Raw genomic sequence first — 20,392 nt, 5'->3', positions numbered from 1 at the left:
TGTAACCACCGGACTCAAAGACCGTTATACACGAGGTCAGGGCAGGTCAACTGTCTATCTCGTGAGACTCCACATGAGCAGGCTGGCCCAGCCCCTTCACATAAGCCCCGCCCCGCCATCCAGCCCCACCTCCTTCCCAGAGCCTCGTCGCTGCCCCGCCCCAAATAATTACGAAAGCTCCGCCTACTTGGCCGGTTCCTGTGCTCTGCTCTGTCTGGGCTTTGGCCAAAGGAGAGTGCCTCCGTGAAGGGTCCACATGCCGGGATGATGCCTTGTGCGGGAGGCGATCAAACACGCACAACTGAAGCTGCCCTCCCAACCCCGGGATCTCAGCTGACACCAAGTGCTGCTAGCTTCGGAACGGGTGGTTCCTGGAACCCTTCTTGCCACCGATCATGCTGCTACCTTGGACCTCAGAGCCCACGCAGGAGCGGCCCCTCAGTCCCTGAGACCTTGCTGGAGTTCACTCACTCCCCCACAAACCTGAGGGCCCAAGGCCCGCCAGGGAGGCTGTGGAGAGTCAGGCTGCTGGAGGATGAAGATGCTTCAGGAGTGGTTTATTTGACTTTTTTAAATCATGGCGTTAATCTCTTTACATAAAAACTTAGAATATTTTCGTTAGAGAAATCTCCTAGATAGCTTGAGTAGGACAGGGCAAAAGTTGTACAGAAAAAGCAAAGTTACACGTGTTTTCATGTGCTGGTTTTTTATGTGCTACAAAGACGCATCTCCCATTCTAAACCTTAAAAAAAATCTGTGTGTGTTTGACTACATGTATGTCTGTGAACCACGTGGGTGCCTGGTGCCTGTAGACACCAGAAGAGGGCGTCAGAAGCCCGAGGACTGGCGTTTCAGGAGGTTGTGAACCACCATGTGAGTGCTGGGCATTGAACCCATCTTTTAAGAGCACTGACTGCTCCTAACTGCTAAGCCATCCCTCTTGCCCCTAAACATCATCTTTTGATGGAATCAACAGGAGTCCATAGTGGAAAGGCGCATCAGGGGATGACAGGGGCTTGAGGACTTTATTCTGCACTCTTCCATGGAGTGTAGGGAGAGACTTGTGTTGTCGGAAAGAGCAGCAAGGGTTTGGTCAACAAGGTGAGCCCCCAGGGCAGAGTCTGACCAGCTGACATTGCAGTGGTCTGTGGACCGGCAGCTCGTCCTCCGCTTCTGAACTGTCTGGAATTGGGATGTCTTGAAGATATTTCATACAGAAATGAAAGAATAAAAATGGTGTGAGGAGACAGCTGCACACTGCCAGTTCAAACCGTGACAAAGCTATCCTCAGGAGCTGAGGAAGTTTCAGGGGAGATGCACATGGCACTTACTCTTTAGCATTCTGGTCCCCAAGCGCTTAGGAAGCAATTGAACGGCTGCAAATTTGTCTCTGCTGTGGTGATCCACTTGAAGTAATTCATGTAGAGGTGAGAGTGAGGAATGCCTGCAATTCAGGAGAATGTTAGTTAAAATAATACACAATTCATAATTTCTAAATATACAATGTTAGTGCACCAAAAAAGAGCACTATTTAGTTTTGCAAGGTAAACAAAACAGATAGTATGAAGGTGTGCAGACAGACTTCAGTGTGTGATGGGTAGTTTTTCCCAGCGTGGCACAGACTAGAGTAGCCTTGAAAGAGAGCCCAGTGGGGCCAGGCCACCCCTGGGCAGGTAGTTCCAGGATGTATAGGAAAGCAAGCATGGATGGAGGGGCCTGTGGGCAGCGGTCCTCCATCGTCTGCCCCAGCCTCAGCCTCCCTTGACGGACTTGACCTCTAAGATGACACACAGCCTTCCCTTCCCTAAGCTGCTTTTGGTCGGGGTTTTGTGGCAGTAACAGAGGAGCCAATCAATATATGTATCTGGTCTTTGCAGCAGTTGGGGTGGAGGGGGGAGGCTGCTTTTGGTTTTCCTTGTTTGAAATGGTCTCAGTAGCATCCCTGGATAGATGGGCACTTGCAGTCCTACTTCTCAGCCTCCCAAGTGCTGGGATTCCATGTGTGTACCATTGTGGTGTACCTGGTTTTTTTTAAATTCCTTATTCTTGAATTCATACGTACACACAATGAAACAGGGTTATGCCTGCTCCTATTTCTACCCTCCAATTTCCCCCAAAACCTCCCAACACAGCCCTTCCCAACGCTATGTTCTCTTTTAGGTGTTTCTGCTTTGCAGTCACATGAATCTGCATTCCAGAGGTTGGTGACTAATAGAAGACCAGGCAGAAAGAACACAGACTCCTGAGCTGCATAAGACATTAAGTGGGATGGCTCCCTCTGAGCTTCCTGCTGTTCGTTGCTTGAAAAATCTTTAAGCTTCTTGGTAAATAAGTGTGCTGCTTGGCAAATAAGATGCATGGTGTAAAAGTGTGCTTGGCCATTTATTGGCACTTACCTGCTGTTGGGATTTGCTTGGTAATGTGTTTCAGAAAACTATTTAAATTTTTACTAAACCAGGAAATGAATAGTCAAAAACAAAGACAAACAAACAAAACTACCTGCTTGAGAACAGAATTTGCCCAGTGCTGTCTAGCCAGAATCCTCAAAATTCTTTCATAGAGCTCCATTTCCTGGCAACTAAGCATTGAAATACATAAGCCTCTGGGAACCATTCTTGTTCAAACCACCACAAGCTTCTTCAGATCTTAGCACCCTTAATCCTAAAAACACACACTTTCACCAATGTAGTACGACTATTTGTCACATTTCATAAAAACCCTGCCTTTCTCCTCTCCCCTTCATTCCTCTCCCATGGTCGTGAAGGGAGGCACTGATGTGCCTGGTGTGAGTCTTGGAGCCTGTTTGTCTGCTCTCTGTATCCCCCTTATGTTCAAATATTACCCTGCTCTGTAAAGTGTCTACCTAGTTCCTCGATGTTTACCAACCCACCACTCACCCTGTGCCTCTCTGAATGCACTCTATAGTTTTTCATCGTAGGGTGGCCTTCTGTGGAAATAGCTTGAGGACAGGGTTCTTCAAAAAGGCAAGCCATGTTTTATTTCATCTCTCTGGCTTTGGATTCCCCAAAACATCATGGCTATAGGACTCTTGTTTCCCAGTGGTCCCAGCTCAAATTTGCTTCTTGTTGGGGAAGGTTTCTCAGGGTTTCACACCATGAGCGAGGTTTGAGTAAACTCCTATATGGAGTAGGAGCACCACAGTTAACATCAGTTGGCTTTGTGTGGAGACTTGCCCACAATGCTTCAGTGCTGTGGGCCCCGTGGATACATTTCTGGATTGATAGTAAAGACTCCAGACTTTTGACAAAACTAGATCAGTGTGATTGTCTCTATGGTAGGAACAAGATTTCATAGACCTGATGTGGAAATTCTCTCATTTCTTAAAACCACACACAGATTTCTCACATGACCCTTCACTTCTCTTTAAGAGAAACCTACAGCTTCCAATCCCAAGTACACTGGAAACATTCACACATTTTCCTCTCCCACTCAGGATACCCACTCCCACACATACCCACCATGGCCACCTACTTTTTGGAGCTATTCTGCACCAGTGCTTTGACACGTCTAGCCAGAGACCTATGTTGTATAGATGGCTAACTTCTGAAGCCCACAGACATGTAAGTCTGCAGTGTGGACACAGGGCTACCAAATTCTTCACTATTGGTGAACCTGTGTCCAACCATGTGATAGCATCAGAATCCTGCTCCCTTTCACAGGTCAAGTTTTCTTGAGGATCCAGGAATGTCAAGCCACAAATGCAGAGAGCTGCTTAGAGCAACCTCTGCCCTGGCAGCCAAGAGCTGTCAGTTTTAATCCTTCCCTTCCAATTACTGGCTCCTGGGCACTGCTGCATCCCTCTTGCAAGTTCTCAAGACATTTTCACCCTTCCATAATGTTCCCAAGCATGTGTATATCACTGACCTGAGAGATAAAATTGCATGTGATATTCTTTTTCCCTTGTGGTTTAATTTACAGCCAGCCCTTTAAGCTTCATTTCCTGATATTCAAAATAAGAGATTTGGACTAAACATTTTCTAAGTCCTCCATCAACTCATAGAAATTCCCTTGGGAAACCCTCAGACCTCTTTAGACAACTGATCAGGCTACCAGGAGACAGGCAACATTGACTGAGTATTTCAGGGTGGTGGACTCAGCCAGCATAGCTCACAACTAAAATCAGAATTTCTCCCCTTTAATCTAGGTGAGTTCCCCTTCTGGGCTGAGGAAACTTTAATTGCTAATGCAAAGGGCTTCGTCTCTGCAGTGGCCTGTGTCAGCTCTGTGCAGGGGCCAATGTTAATTCCACAGGTTGAGAATAAGATCACTACCACAGTTTAAGTCAAATTTGAAGCAGGCTTTAATTAAATCCTGGCCAGGTTGGTGGACTGTCTGGCCAGGTCCATCTCTGATTTCCTAGAAAATGACCCAAAGTCACATTTTACAGGGGTTTAAGAAGGCAAAACTTAAATTCACATTTCCAAAGGTCCAATCAGGTGCAAACATACATCCTCACATACTTCCTGCCTGCACATCTCCTGCCTATGTCCAATCAGGCGTAAGGATACATCCAGACATATTTCCTGCTTTCTTATGATCAAACATGCCCAGTGCAGATAAGTCAAACAAACTTGGTTAGGGGATTGAAAATATGTGACTTTTTATCTCCCATTAAACAATAGATTCCAACATTTCGGGAACTATCCGTCCTTGGGGAAAGGGCTTGCAGATCAGAGGAATTTTTGTTTCATGGATCCGTAAGACACAGTAAAACTTGCAATGTAGCTTTGGTTCTCACATTCCCCCTTTGAATTGCATACCTGCTTATGCTGGGATCTAATAACCAGCAACTTAATGGTACCCAGACAGGAATTATCCTTCAGTTAGGGCATCAGTGATGCAGGAGCCAGCAGCAATTAGCAGAAGCAGAAAGGCCAAAGGTCTTGTGATGGCTGACATCAACTAATATCTAGAAGGAGCCTGGAAATGAGAATGGGGACCAGTTATTTATTTCATTTCAGGTCCCCCTTTGTAAGCAATGCTTTTTTTAGCATAGCCAGATAATCTCTAATAATTCCTGAGTGGTTTACATAAAACAACAATTTTCTCTTAAAGCCATACAATAATCTCTGTTTTATATAGAGCAGGTTGAGTGATCTATCATATTGTAGAACTATTTCAGCTAATGAATCTACCTGTTGATAGATCTGGGTCTATTTGGTTCTAACAGGCACCTTTCCTGGTGTGTCAATAGGCACTATAGGTAGCCATTTTGTCCACCATGCCAGGGAGTTTCCTTTTTCTCTGACATTCCAGCTTGTTTGGAGACAAGGGCAACATACTCTTCTGTAACTGCTTCCTGATGAAACTAGGATGTTGTTGTCAGGGCTCAGGAGGGCTGGAATGCTGGTCAAAGGCAAGGAGGGAATTCAGGCAATGGGGCAGTCATCAGAACCAGCTGGCTCACTGACCCAGATGAAGAGACAGGGGGCAGTCACATTGGTTGGACTGGTCTACATCAGCTTTCAGCAAATCCAGGCCTCATAGTCATTTGGAGCTGATGCTCGAATGGTGTCTCTCAGCCAAGTGGAAATCTGCTGAGACAGATGTATACTAGGGACAGAATCTAGAAACTTAAAGGAAAATATTGGAACTCTCAGGCCCATAGTCCTAGTGGTTTGAGGAGGGGTGGAATCCCAAGACTAGGAGGGAGAGAGAGAGAGAGAGAGAGAGAGAAGGAGAGAGAGAGAGAGAGAGAGAGAGAGAGAGCCCATCCTCAGGAATAGACAGGTGGGGAAACTCTTAGGCTGTACTTGTGTGGAGTCTTTTTGACCTGTAGGAGGTAGATCCAAGTCTTACTCTCAATTCTCTGAAACTTAAATGATTTTTTTTAATTTACAAAAAGACATAAAAGTTTTAGATACATTAGCATTACCAATCTGTACTGAATTTCACATTGTAGAAAAAGCAGGTAACAGTGTCTGTAAAACAGCTAGAGTAGACTCACACCTTTGAGTCCTAGCAAAGGTTATAGATTTGGGTTTAAAAGCATGAACATTTGTTCCTGTTCAGAGAGCTGGGTATGTTTTAGCCTGATGAAAAGCATCTCTAAGTCTATACTTAGAAGACAACCAAAGAAAGTTTAACTCTTAAGCTCATGACTGAACAGTAAGTAGTTAGTGCTCTACCAGCTTCATAGAAGGGGAAGAAATCTGAAACATCTTCCATTTTCAATACCTTAAACCACTTACTTATACCTTTGCAACTTGCATTTCTACATCTTAAATCATTTTCTGAGATCCTCAGATCTTTATATAGTTTAAAATGTTTCCTTAGACTTCAAAACTTGCATAGACTTTAACCCTTTGTCTTTCCATCTAATCATTTACCAGAGACACAGGTAGTTATTACTGAGAGCAGTAACTGCAAATAATGTTCCTTTAGCAGAAAGTTGCATATGAAATCTGTTTGTCCTTTAATATGAAGACTGTTAGCAAGGCAAACCTATCTGCCCTTTCTCAACAGGATACCTAGTAGCTCAAGAAGAAGCAAGGCTTGATTTTTACACACAAAATGAACTAACAAGGTGGCTGTAGGATTGAGGAAGAATCTGGTTGCCTGCTACTCCTAAACTAACAAGCTGCAGTTAGCTTAGCCATCAATACCATCGGAAATCTGAGAAGGATAACTTATATCAGGAAGTAGAATCCAAATGACCTGAATATCAATTAAAATGACCGAGACTAGTCCTTTACTGATATGGTCATCCCAGGCTGCTGTGATCTCCATGGTGCTGGGGGCAGAGGTATCAGGACAGCATCAGTCTTCAGTCTCCAGTCTCAGAAAGTGAGGGGCTTTCCTGTGGAAAAGGAACATGGTGGGGGTGGAGGGGGGTGCTGATCTTACTTTGTCTAGGCAACGTAGGGCAATCAATTCTCCAGTGTCTTCCTTGTCCACAGTTTGAGCCAGCGGGTGCAGCATCGTAGCATCCTTTTCCAGTGGTTAGCATACCACAATCCAGGTGGAATTATCACGGTGCCCCATCATCTTTTTAGGAGACATTGGGGTCACTGCCAGGAGCTGAGATCTCGGTCATAGTAAGCTTTTTCCACTAAAAATTTAAAATATCATATTCAATAGAGTTTTGACAAATTTGAAGAACATTATCTATTAAGTGTATCTGAGTTAAACAAACTAGCCTGAAACTTGAAAACAAGTATAGGAGGCTAAATAAAGTCTTTTTCCTATAATTAACTACATTAGTGTTGCGGGATATTTGGTTACACTATGAGCCCCAAAATATTATTATGTACTGAAAAAATGTTTCTAGTAAGATGTGGCTCAACCCTAGCACACACCTTTAATCCAAGAACTTTCTGCTCATTGTAAACAGGATTAAATAAGGTCAACCATAGGTCAACAGGCAGAGCAAGCAACCAGTTGACAGGAAGTGAACGCAGGATTATTAAGAAAGAAAAACATAGAGAATAAGAGTAGGCGGCTGTCAAGGAGGGGGTTAGAAAGACGCACACTCCGTAGAAGGGACATTGGGTTTGAGAGGTTTGCTGTTCTTGACTGAGGGTGCAAGCCTTTGTCCTGGGGAGCATGGGACTTTGTGCACGCTTATCCATCTGCCTAAAATATCCATCTCTTTCATCATCCAGGTGGATGGTCTCTTCTTCATTTGAACTGAAGGAGCCACATCCAGGTGCATCCAAAATCACAGGGCAGGGATGGCAAGGTCAGGAGACCTGGGAGCCCATCCTGCCAGGCCCGCTTGTTTTGTATGAGCAGGGTACTCTAGTTTCCCTGCTCGCTCTCAGTAGCTTCTGGGTGTGTGGTCTTCTAGGATGTCCCATCTGAGCTCTTCTGTTTGGGAGCACAAGACCCAATCTGCTGCTGGGTGGAGAGAGGGGGAACTGGAGCCGTCTCCGTAGCACTGGTGCTCTGTCTCTCTTATAATTTAATATTCTGGGCATAAGGGGGCAGTTGGGAGGTGAGAGTTGGCATGACCTGGCCTGAGCATTCCGCCATAGCTGTGACTTGGGAAATAATGTTCCTGCAACTATGTTGCTAGCTAGTAACTAAGGCCAGAAGGCTCTTTGACAAGTGATGGGGGCCTGCCCCTGAAGCAGGCCAGGGAAGGGACCTGCAGAGAGGTGATCTACGTGGGGACACTTGAGAGTGGCCATTGCATCCTGCTTTCGGCTGCCTTAGGCAATGTGTTGACACAAAGGGCTGTGGCAGCATAGTATGCACTCATCCGAATGATTTCCTTGAATGTGATGGGAAGAGGAAAGGTCTCGGGTTTCCTGCCCCTCATTTTCACGAGCAGAGGCCAGGGAAGTCCACCTGGGAAGCTGGCAGTGGAGCCCAGCTATAAGCCTTGCCTTCGAGGGTGTATGGCTGTCTCTGACGGAGCCTCTTCCAAAGCCTGAGACTGAGCTTAGGATGGGCCAGCAACCAGGATCTGCTGTGTAGTCTCAGGGGGACCAAGGCTTGCCCATGAGGACAGGACGAGCATGCATTCACACATGTGCAGAAAGTGACACTGGGCAACGCTGTCACCCTTCCTCCTCCATGGAGTGCCCCAGGTTGCCGGTTGTCCTCGGGAGTCGGGAAAGAAAAGAGACTCCTCGATTGTCACATCTAGACATCTAGCAGAACGTTCCTGGCCCGCCTCAGCTAAATGCACTCTTATGCTCTTCTGACCAAAGCTCTGGACCCTGTGGGTTCCGTGTCAGTGATGTAGAGATCTCTTTACGAACTGAAATACAAAGAGGAGGCCTGGAGAGGTCCTGGTGTAGCGAGTGCCGTGCCTCTGGTCACCCTCATCCTCGGAGAGTTCCACCAGCATTCTGGACCTAAGAATAAGGCACAGAGGCTCTGAAGGGGGAAACTGCAAAACCGGGAGAGAGCCACATTCTCTGGGGGTGTTGAGGGAGGGCAACACTGCGGGAGAACACCACGAAAGTGACAGAGAAAGAAAGCCTCAGGGAAACATTGTTTTACGTTTACATAAAGAGACACAGATAGCTTGGGAGAAGCACAGTCAGCCCCGCCCCCTCTCTGTGTATCCTGTGCACACATCCTGAAACTCCCAGCTGTCCTGGTCCTTATCCCTGCTCAGCATAGCAGGGCTCAAGCCCATGTGCTTGGCATACTACCCCCCCCACACACACACTTTGGTCAAGCCAACAGGAACCTTAAATTTTTTGCAAATTTCCTTCAGGCGAGGTTCCAGAATTTAAGGGTGATAACGAACTCTGAGATCAGTGCCATCACCTGTTACCTGAGCAACAGGGAGCTGCAGGCAGGGGTGGAGGTGGCAATGTGGGTTTGCCATGGGAGAACTTTACTAATAGTGACACCATTCCTCCAGCCAGCACCTGGATATCCCCATCTGGGGCATCGTGTATCACAACAAACAGTCCACTGAAGGTGTGGAGGAGGTGCTGAGGGGAGTTCTGGAGCTACTGGTCACTCATTTAAAGTTGAGGGCTTTCTCTGGTTCACAAGCATATGGCCCTGGCTGGTCTCAGGATTCTCTGCACCCTGCTGTGGCTCTAAGTCTTCCAGGCCTCTCTTTTGAAAGGTGATTTAGTGGCAGCAATATAACTCAACTCACACCTGCCAGTCGTTATGATAGATGTGTCTTCCCCAAACCCAGGTCCCAAGACAGACCATATGGTTGGTACCAAAGGTCAGGGAGAAAACCACTGGCAACCATCATACTAAAGCAGGGTAGGAAAATGGTCTACATACTCCCAGGGGTGGTGACTTGCTCATGGTAATCTCCAAGTCTGTCCTCTCTTTCCATGTAGGATGACTACAGCAAACAGCACTGTCTCCTAGATACATAATTGCGTCCCATTATTGGAGTATATGAAGTTCCTTGTCGACTTGGATGATAATGTTACTTGGCATAACCATCCTGTCACCCTCACCAATTTGACCTACCTAACTACCTGGGAACCACAGGATGAAGGGCACATTAAATCCAAGTGAGCTGTCCAGGATCGTGTACTACAGGACTATCAGTAAGCATAACCTCCAAGCCAGGGACATGGTGTTCCAAATGGGTGGAGGTGGGCACTGATTCATCGGTAGAACTGAAAACTGTAGTACCACGGTATGTAGAACAACATGAGGCATATGGTGTGACAGACACTCCGGAGCTATGTGGTAATTTAACTGTAAAGATGACCCCAAGACAGTGGTGACCAGACTACCTGATACTAGGAAAGTCCCAACATACCGGGTCATACCAGTTAGTGGAATTTTGAGGTAAGACTGGCCACACTTGCCAGGTGACTCGATTGGCCATGGCACTTGGCAATGCCCATATCTTGTGGAGTTCAAGACCTGAATGGGGCAGTGCAGTGTCATGCATGACAGCATGAGGCTTTATGCATGTTTTCATTCTTAGTTGAGATCTTAATTCCAGGGGGCGGGGTGTGAGACCCCATCTGTGTTAGTCTAAACGAGAATGCCCCATAGGCTCACTGTTTGGGAAGGATTAGGAAGTGTGGCCTTCGTGAAGTAGGTGTGGCATTGTTGGAAGACATGTGTCACCAGGAGTGGGCTTTGAGGTTCCAAAACCCCATAACAGACTGAGAGTCCCTCTGCTTGCTGCTGGAGGTCAGTATGCAAAGTTCTGAGCTACTTCTTCAGCGTCATGTCTGCCTGCCTGCTGCCATGCTAGCTACCATGGTGATGACACGCTCACCCTCTGAAACGGTTCACAAGCACCCAATTACATGCTTTCTTTTGTAAGAGTATCTTGGTCATGGTGTCTTCCCACAACAATAAGACAGTAACTAAGACAGCATCTCCCACAGTTTTTGTTTTTGTTTTTGAAATAAACACCGAGTGCAACAAAAACAAAACCTATCACGTACTTCAGCTAGAGCAGTTCAATGGGCCTTATTTTTCTCCCTTGCCCTAGATCTCAGGATGGCAGTGAAGAGCCAGCAGAAGCAGAAGTGTGACCGGGGGTCATAGTTTGTCAGTGGTGGTGAAGTAGGGGCACCTCACAATCCAAAAGACTGCTCATGATAGGCAGCAGACCCTCCCACCTGGCCACTGAGACCAGATACCATGGAAACCCAGCCAGAGTCTTATCGTCAAGACAGATTTCTCAAATAATTTGCCAAAGCACAGGCCATAAGATGGGGTAGCTTTTATTCATGTGAGGTTCCCCATTTAGGAAAGCGGCTCACTGTTAGACAGGTGTGGGCATTTCCTAACATAACCAGACAGGAAGCCCAGGAAAAGTGCACCACACTCCCTGGAGGAGGAGTGTTGCAGAATATTTGATCTCACCATGACCCCCTGAGTCTGTGTTAATAAATCTTGAATCAGGGTGCAGAGTCAGTGACTAGTTGAGAAGAATCTGTCATAGAGAATATGGATGACCCAGGATATAGTGAGAGAGGCACGGGAAGGAGTGGGGAGGGACTTAGAGATTTGTGAGTTTCTGGTCCTTCCCTTTTTGGTCTTGGAAGTGCAGAGAAGGCTCCTCTGCCGCTTGTTTGATCTACCAGGTCTTCACGCCAGTGTCTGGCTTCCGAGTAATTATTGATAATAGAACAACTTAGAGAAACAGACAGAGGAGGAGGGATGAGAGGAGAAAGCAGATCTGTATTTAGGGTCAAACTCCCTTGCTTCCAAGAAGGGAAGAAGAAGGCCTGGGTAAGCAGGTGAGACAGGGGGGCTGCCCCGACCTATAGTTGCAGTGTTGGTGAGGACTGTCCCTCAGGTGCTGCGTGAGGCCCCCTTGTTGGAAGTGAAGGTGAATTTAGTGCTGAAGACACACCCCCTTTTCAAGGCCCCCTCTAACTGCCTCTCCAAGGAGCAGGCTCAAGAGATGCCCTGAATAGATAGAAGATACCTTCTAACCTGCAAAGGAAGGGATATAAGGCCTTAGTTCGGTGAACAAGGTTGGCACACCTCACTCCAGAAGACTGCCTAGGTCTCTGCACAGGGTCACAGACATGTGACCAGACTGAAGCTCGGAAATCCCAAAGCAGACAAGACCTGAGCTTTTTCATTCCTAACAAGGCCAGTTCAGCGACCTGTACTTAAGCCAACTGAACAAGCAATACTGTGAACCAGAAAAGAAAGATTATTCCATGTGGCCACATTTGTAAGATAGAAACTCTTCTCACTACAGTCCACCTTCAGGGTCCCATGTAAGGGTAAAGCTTAAATGAAACAAGAGATATGCATGATTAAGTGGCCTGGCCAAGGGTGAATCCCTGCCTATGCCATCAAGTGATCAATCTTCTGACAGACAAGCTCCCGTACTGTTCGGCCCCAGGGCTTCCACCCTTTCTCTTCCCACCCAGGGGAATTCTAGTTTTTATCTTAATAGCTTCATGACCAAAGTTAAAGACGCCAGTTTCTCTTTGGAATAACCCCATTTCTTTTCTAGGCAAGCTGGTTACAGTGAAGACCTTGGTCATTCTGTGTCCAACTCCAATTTATCAGCAGTCCAGGGCCGGAAGGAGAATTCCAAAGAAAGGTCTGGTTCCTATGAGCACGTGCTTTAAGTTAAAAAAAAAGTTATTTTAGATAAAATAGTTGTTGGGTGGTTTAACATACTTATGATAAAGGGAAACAGGGCCTCAGAGTAATAAATAAAATACTGCAAAAATCATCCTGATTCAGATGCCTCATAAACCCTGAGAAGAAAAACAATTTTTAGTTTAAAACAGCAGTTTCAAAGTGGCTTAAATCTTTAATAACTTAAGAAAATATGGAACTAACGAGTGTATTTTACCTGTATTGGTAACCATTTGATATTTAAGATGCAATGTATGCTTTCTGGGTTTTTTGTATAGCCTCTTGGGTTATAAGAAGTTATCTTTTTTAAATAAAATTTAGAAACAAATTTTAAAAGTAATAAGAAAACCACCACTTCAAGGGATCAAGGTTATAGGTGTGAGGTATATTTTGGTAAAGATTAAGAAAAGAAAAATATCTTATAGATAAGATTGTCCCACAACAACAATACAAACAGGGCATAAGGCTGTTGCACAGAGATTGTAACATTAAGCCTAAAGTGGGCATTGCCTTCTTCCCGCTTTGTTCCTGGATTAAGTACTTCAATAAAGTACAAAATTATTTTCTTTTGTGCCCACTAATGTACTCTCACTTTTACCAGAGCGTGTGGCTTGCTGAGCGTTCCCCAGGTGTCACACACTCGTGGGCGGGCTGCACAGACCCTTTCTTGTTCTGGGTTCTCCCCTTGGATGTACGGCCTCATGAACCCCTCATCTTTTCTGCAGGCGAGGTGTTGGCGGGATGGCTGCTTACCGTCCAGTTCACAGCATCCTGGATGGATGGCAAGCCTGGCTGTGCCAGGAACTCCTCAGTCTCACACCTCTCTCGGTCTGCCGATCACCGTTGTCAGGTGGCCTGCGGGATGAGCACCGTCTAGGTCAGTTACTCTGCAGCACAGAACCCATCCATCCCCAGACTGTGAGCAGTGAGGCTCACGAGCTGCTGGGTTTGCCTCTGAAGCCTGACCCTCGAGTTGAGCAATTTTGCTCATGCGCCTCATAGAGGCCTCTGAAGAAGAACGAATGTTAACACTTTCCATCTTGAATCTCCCTTAGCACCCCCCCTTAATTGTTGAGCAGACACTTGTGCTGGCATTGTGAACTATGAACTCTGTAAGGTATACGTAAGATTCATTTGGATCCTGGCCAACGATGACAGGGCCCATCCACGTCCATACTTTAGATATTTCTTTGTAATGGAAGGGTGAACAAATTGGGACTGTTGAACTCGTTTGGACAAAACCCGACGAGGCTTGTCCAGTGTGGCCATCATACAGAATGAAGTGTAATCTCATTTGCTGTATGAACAAATTGTAGCTTAACCTTATAACCCAGTCAATCGCAGCAATGGAATTTCGGCCAATCACAGAGACGGAGTTCTATCCAGTCACAGGCTGCCAGTGGGTCACATGGTACCTGGCATGCGCCTGCAGCCAATCAGGCTGTTTCTAAACGGTTTGCAGCTCTTTGGCGGTTTAACCGCAGGGTCTGCCTTGCTGCTGGAGGTAGAACAAACAGGTCGAGACGTGATTAATGTAACTGCTGTCAGCTTTTCTGTAAGGGTCCCCACCCAGACACCAGAAGAAAATCTGTCTATGTCCTCCATGGCATTTGCGGGAATTCAGAGGTGCGGGGGCTGCTGGGACTTGAACTCAAAGATTAACTACCTGGCAATATAGAAGCCACAGCATCTGGGGCCACTGACCTCCTGCCTAGGATCACGTTGCTAACTGTAGTCCTGCCTGAGAGCCTGGCAGCAACTGGTATGGAGGAGGAGAGGGGAGATTGCAATGGAGAGTGCTGGAGCAGAGCCAGGAAAGGGCAGGGAAAGCTGAAGGGGCCCTGGGAACTCAGGCTCTACAGCGCCCCCTGTGGGCTCCGGGAAAGGTGCAGGACGCCAATTTCTTTTGTGCTTTCATCCCAAGGTGGTGGGAGACCCAAGGTTGGGGAACCTGTCTGGAGGAAAAGCGAGCTACACCAACAGCAATGGAGTGGAGCAGAGTGCAGCTGCTGCCAGCCGGGCTGAGGCCTCAGGATTCACATCTCGACAGGGAAGACATTTTCCTTTCAGTGCCTCGGTGCCCTTCAGCCACTGTAGGAGCGGGCGTGGTGTTGTCACTGCAGCCAGATCCTGGACATGGCAGCAGGTAAGTCAGGGGAGCCCGACCCCACCCGAGGGGCATACGTGCACAGACTGGGTAGTGCAAGATGGTTTGGAAGGACTGAACCCCGTAAGGCCCATGTTTCCAAGGTCAAAGCTGCAAGGGCTTTGGGATTGTAGACGAGACCTTTACCATCATTGGAAGTTACAGAAGCCCTCTGCTTGCCATGTGCCAGGAAGTGACGTGAAAAAAGTGACCTGAAAGATTATCCAGATCCTTTTATTGTGTGTGTTGTGAGTTTCTAATAGATACAAATGCTAACTTTTGTGCTAAAAAGACATTGCTTGATTTTATTGGAAACAATTTATTGTCTATGGTTTAGCAAGTGAAAATCACATTAGTGACAATGCATAAAAAATAAAAGCCCTGATAGGAAAATGATCCAGATGGCTACCAGAGTGTTTCAGTCTTGCAACCCATTTCCCTGCATGCAATATTAACGCTCACCCTGCCCTATTTTGTAGCTGAAGCAAGGGAAGTTTCAGACCACTAAAGTTTGCCTCACTCCAGGGACCACAGTGCACCAAACCTGAGCATGCTTCTCTCTGAGCTTTCCTCAACAGTGAAAATGGTGTGTAAAGTGTTCAACATGTTACTACAGCAATATAAGGGTAGAGTGTGGGGTGCTTATTCCAAACCTTCAGAAGGATCCCCAAGTTGAGAGGCTTTCTGTGGTCATGTGACCATTGCTAAGAAATGGTAAAGATCATAAAGGCCTCAGTGAACAAGTAGTGGGGAGTCCAGGACCTGAACTAAGGGAGGGGTGCATATCACCACAGATGAGAGCAAATGGCTGGAGCCAAGTGAAGTCAGAATCAAGAGGATGCGTAGGCCACCTGTCCTAGAGGACATGTTAGCATATTCCAGTCCTCATGTAGTGTGGCTGGCATCTGTAAGGGCTTCTGTGACAACTCTGTGGGTTCTGGAGCTCATGTGCTGTTGCTGGGTGTTGTGGGTGTTATTTCATGATGTTTCTGTGTTAGTCAGAGGTCTCTATGGAGGGCTTTAGAAAAATCTGTTGAAGAGAGGGTCTGAGAGAGAACTTTGGGGTTCTCTGTGTGGATGTTGCTACATGTCCTTGGGGGAGTGTTTAGGGGTGACATCAGGGGTCTCTATGTTGGGAATGTGAAGGTCTGGGGGCGTGTCTAAGGGGAACCTGGGTGGGCTCTATCAGAGTCTCTAAAGATAGAGGTGGAGGAGCTGGGGAGATGGCTCATCAGTTAGGAGCACCGCTGAGGACCTGGTTTCTTCCAGGTACTAACGTCTAGTGGTGCACAGCTGTCTGTATCTCCAGTTGCAGGGATCGGAAGCCTCCACAACACTGCAGGTGTGCGGTGCGCATATAAACAAAGAGGCACACGCATGCGCATAAGTTAGGAAAACGGTGGCTGTGGCCTTCTCAGGGTGGGAGGCTCTGTGGCTGCTCTTCTGTTTTCACATCCACGTGTCCCATCCAGGCCCGGGGACCTGAAGCCTGCCTGGAAGTGGAGGGAGGCCCAGGCTGCACCCGAATTTTGGACAAGTCCCTTCCCTGTGTGAACCAGCCCTGTAGGATAGCCTGGTCTCCTGCTGGTGTCCTGGGAAGACAAGGGCTGGAAGCCCAGAATGACTTGCTGTGTGATCCCAGGTCATGTTCTTTATCATGTCAGGCCCCCTCCTCTGCCCCGAGGGTGGTGGCAGTGCCATGGGTGTGTATGAAGGCCGCCAAGGTATGAGTCCCATTCACAATTGCTAGGTCTGGCTCTCCCATCAATGAGTGACACATCGTTCTGAAATTAAAAGAGTAAGAACATGCAGAGTAGTCAGCCCTGCTCTTAGGAAATAGTATCCCTGCTTGAAGGCCCTGCTTACTCTCAGAAGTCTGTGATGGAAGTGAAGGGTCTCTCCAGGCTTGTGGTTGAGGCCAAGAGCAAGAGTCCCTGGGATGGAGTCAGAGAGAGGATGGCTCAGTGCCTGAGGTCTGGTCACTAGAGTTAGTGCTACCGCCTGTGAGGCCAGAGGCTTCCTTCCAAGGCAACCATGATTACACACGCCGAGCTGAGTACATGGAAGACAGGAGACCCCTGGGCAGGGTGACACACCCCTCAAATGCCATCTTGTGGCCCCCACCCTGCAGGCCTTTAGGTTCAGTTTGGCACGAGACAGGGGAGGGAGGCAAAGACTAGGAGGATGGCACTACCTTGTCACCCAGGCGGAGTTCAGGGACTGTGGGCCTTAGCTCTTACAGACTCAGCAGGGAGAGCGGGGGCTTCTCTCCTAGGGATTCATTTCCCCCAGGAAACAGAATGCAGGAGCTTTCTATCTTTCAGCTCAAGAGTGCCCACCCCAACAATCCCGAACCCTCCTTGTGACATGTGAGCTCCTGGGCCTTCTTGTGCCCTGCACACCCAGATCTTCACCGACACAAATGTAGGACAAAGCCAGAGGGGCAGGTTGAGCGAGACCCAGAGGTGGGGTCGCTGGCGGATTAGTGCATCTCCACATGTAGGATGCTTTCTCTGATGCTGGGATCGCAAGCCTTCAGTGCAGCTAGGGATGTGGGGTGAGTGTGAGTCTCAGTGCCCCTGTCATGTCTCTATGCTCTTCACTTCTAGAAGCTTCTTCAAGGACGACCAAATGCTGACCTTGCCTTGTGCCGAGCTTAGTACAGACAGAAGCCACAAGGCTGAAAGCTGAAAGAGAAACTCACGAAGCAGTCCCCATCCCAGGAAGAAGCAGCCATCAGCACACAAAGGGTGTGCTCGCACAGGAAGGAAAACTTTTCCTTTACCAGGATGAATTTTTACTGAAAACTTTTTCCTCTGCCAACATGCATGAGAAACATTGGGCTGATTGAGCGTGTCACTTTACTGAATGACTGTCTGATGGACACAGTAAAGGTAGACCAGAATCTGCCTCCTGTGGACTATGTGGGAAGTGTCTTATGGGGACACAGACTTGCTGGGCAGCAAGGTCTGATTGCTGTCCCTATCTGTGACCCACCTGTTCTTCATTGGATGACTGTGGTCCCTGGGACTTGGTATGATGGCCCCAACTTGTATGGCACATCACTCTACATCCTTCTAGACCATAGTGTGAAACCTGCTGGTGACGGGAGTAGCTGCTCTTGGAGGGCTGGGGTTCCTCATCTTGGCATCTTCAGTATGTTAGGCCTCTGTCAGAGCCCATGTTTTACAGCAGGTTGCCTCTAATGATGTCATGAGCATCCTGCTGTCCCATGTATAGGAAGAGATTCCTTTGGACTTAGGCCCAGCTCTGAAGACCATGTTGTTTGCATACTGCAGAACATTCCTTGTGCTTCATCTGCATTGGAATGTTCAGGTCTTGCTGTTGTAGAACCACTAGTCTTTGATGGTGCGTATTGTCCTTCATAATGTTGAGTGAATTCTTACACTGTTGTCTTCTCTTCTCTTCCTCTAATCGGTACAGGTGAAGCCTGTGCTTCAGGGGGTCCCTCTTCCTTCTGTTGTTGCAGTTGGGGTCTGTGACTCCATTGATTGCTCCTCCAGGTTCAGTCAGGGAAGAGCCTCCAGTGATGGCTCCTTCAGGTGCAGGCAGGGACACAGTTCTGGAGGTCACTCCTCTACATGCACGTGGGACTGAGGCTCTGGTGGTCCAAGATGTGGCTGGATACCTCATACAGAGAATGGCACTGGATACTGGCTGGGACACAGGTGCTCTTTCTCAGAGGCACTTCTTAAGATAGTTTCTGGAAGCCGCTGTTGTCGATGCTTCTGGCACCAGTAGACTGCTTGCTGCTCCCGGTGGGCCACTCTGATGCTCCCAGAGGGCTGCTCGGATGCTCTGATGCTCCTGGCAGGCTGCTTGCCCACTCTCACTGCACAACATTCCTAACCCTTCTCTTGAAATGCTGTTCTGGGGGAGACTGTCACTTCTTAGACAGGCATAGGGAGAACTTGCTCCCGACAGTGTGTGCTTATTTTCCTGACCTAAGCAAGGGCTCAGTTCACAGGCCTGGCAGGCCCTCACCCCTGCAAGCCTTTTTCTTGCTGTCCTGCTCTGGGCCTCCCATGGCCGCCTCTCTCTGAGGTTGTGGAAATATCCTGCTGGGACTCCTTCTGAAATCTTCTCTTTGGTGACCAGCCCCTGCTGCTCGTGGCTGTACCTACAGCTCATTCAGGGCACAGTAGTTCACCAAAGTGTCCATGTGGCTTCTATGTGCACTCTGGAAGATGCTCAGAGGGATGAGAGAGCAGGGTGGCTGTGGTGGGATCATGACGTGGCAGGAGGAGGCCAGGGGACTGTTTGTGAGATGATCTCGACAAGTGTGCACCTTTGTCACTGTCGTGCTGTCAGGCCCAGACACCTAGAGGGGAGGAAGGGCTTTTCCTTGTCTCTGTGGAACCTGACTTTATCAGATTCATTGATAGTTCTGGCAGTGACCCCATGCTGTTGTGCATGGTTAATTTGCTGTGACATTTACTGCATCTCCAGTGATTCCATTGTTATAGTTTAGTCGCTGATGATTGAAACCCTATTTCAGTCTCCATGGTGGTCATTCTACTTCAGTGTCTTCTGAGGCCACCTGCCCACTCATCTGCTGTGTGTCACCCATTATTTTTGCAAGGTATGGCCTTGACTGCAGGCTACCTCTCTGGGTTCCCAGGACAGCCTTGCTCTGTCGGGTTCCTGTCCAGGGGAAGGCAAGCTTAGTTCTCGAAAGGCAGGCAGTCCTTCTATGCAGTTGTATGGCCCATGGCAGCCAGAAGATAGGCTCCTCTGAGCCCCCCACCCTCGAATCCCTGCAGGTGGCCAGGCCAGGAAAAGAGGATTCTGCAGCATGGCAGCTGGTATTGATCTTATCACCTCTTCTTTTCCTTTTGATGTAGTTTTTCCAGGAACGTGGCAACCTTAGCAAGAGGTGGGAAAGGCAGACCAGGGATGAAGCTGGAGTGTCCCTCGACATCAGGGTCACTGGCTCCAGGTCCGTCCTGCAGGCGTGGGCCCCAGGTGAGCCTCACACAATATTTGTGTCTGTTTCCTGACTTAGGTGAGGCCTCAAGTCAAGGAATAACACTCCTGGGAGGTACTCTCATGGGTTGTCCAATCCTTTCAGGATGCTGGGTTCATGGGTTCTTTTGAGGATACCGGACTTGGGGTAAGCATGGTGGACAGCAGACCATGACTAGCACACACACAGAGGGACCACTCTGAGTGCCCTGCTCCAACATCTCACCGTGATTGACTTGCAAGATGTTCTATAGATGGTTCTTACTTGAGTCACTAGCTAAGGGACTTCTGGAGGGACACTCGCCAGGCCTCATCAGGCACTCCCTGAACTTTTCTTATCACCTCCAGCCCCTTTGCTAGGTAATGCTTCAATCCCAGGTAGATCTGTTTCTCACAATCTCCCTCTAGTCTCTGTTACACCTCTTAGTTTTACCCATTGGGCCTTCTTAGAGGATCTTCCAGAGCTCATGGACCCCATCACCTGCATACTTCTTGCTGTCCTCTCAAGCATCCGTGGACTTGTCTCTCCCTGTCATTGACACTTCCTTGTGTATTCCCCCTTCTCCCATCAGGCCTGCTGGGTCTGAAATGGGACTTGCTGCTGTTCACGTCTGGTGCCTGCTCGACTACCTTGCTCCTTCTTTGGGGCTCGTGGAATCTGCAAGAATGACAGAGACTGACGTGGAGGTCTAGGTGGCCTGGTTGCCCAGGGGAAGGATGAGAGTGGGGTCA

General features: G+C 48.0%; 2 long non-coding RNA genes across 2 annotated transcripts; one reads left to right on the top strand and one right to left on the bottom strand.

Moving 5' to 3' along the window:
• Window positions 1–34: 34 nt before the first annotated feature.
• Window positions 35–3,273, top strand: LOC121143657. The gene is made up of 2 exons (XR_005880948.1): window positions 35–1,427; window positions 2,161–3,273. It is a non-coding gene; the product is annotated as an uncharacterized LOC121143657 (long non-coding RNA).
• On the bottom strand, window positions 1,006–13,928 carry LOC121143654. Its single transcript, XR_005880945.1, has 6 exons — window positions 13,706–13,928; window positions 13,282–13,383; window positions 6,868–7,072; window positions 4,782–4,941; window positions 1,332–1,444; window positions 1,006–1,197 (listed from the first exon to the last, which is right to left on the bottom strand). It is a non-coding gene; the product is annotated as an uncharacterized LOC121143654 (long non-coding RNA).
• Window positions 13,929–20,392: the final 6,464 nt, after the last annotated feature.

Source organism: Mesocricetus auratus, unplaced genomic scaffold, assembly GCF_017639785.1.
Source record: "Mesocricetus auratus isolate SY011 unplaced genomic scaffold, BCM_Maur_2.0 Super-Scaffold_100013, whole genome shotgun sequence".
In the NCBI taxonomy this organism is placed as follows: Eukaryota; Metazoa; Chordata; class Mammalia; order Rodentia; family Cricetidae; genus Mesocricetus; species Mesocricetus auratus.
This window is presented reverse-complemented; position numbering and strand designations above follow the sequence as displayed.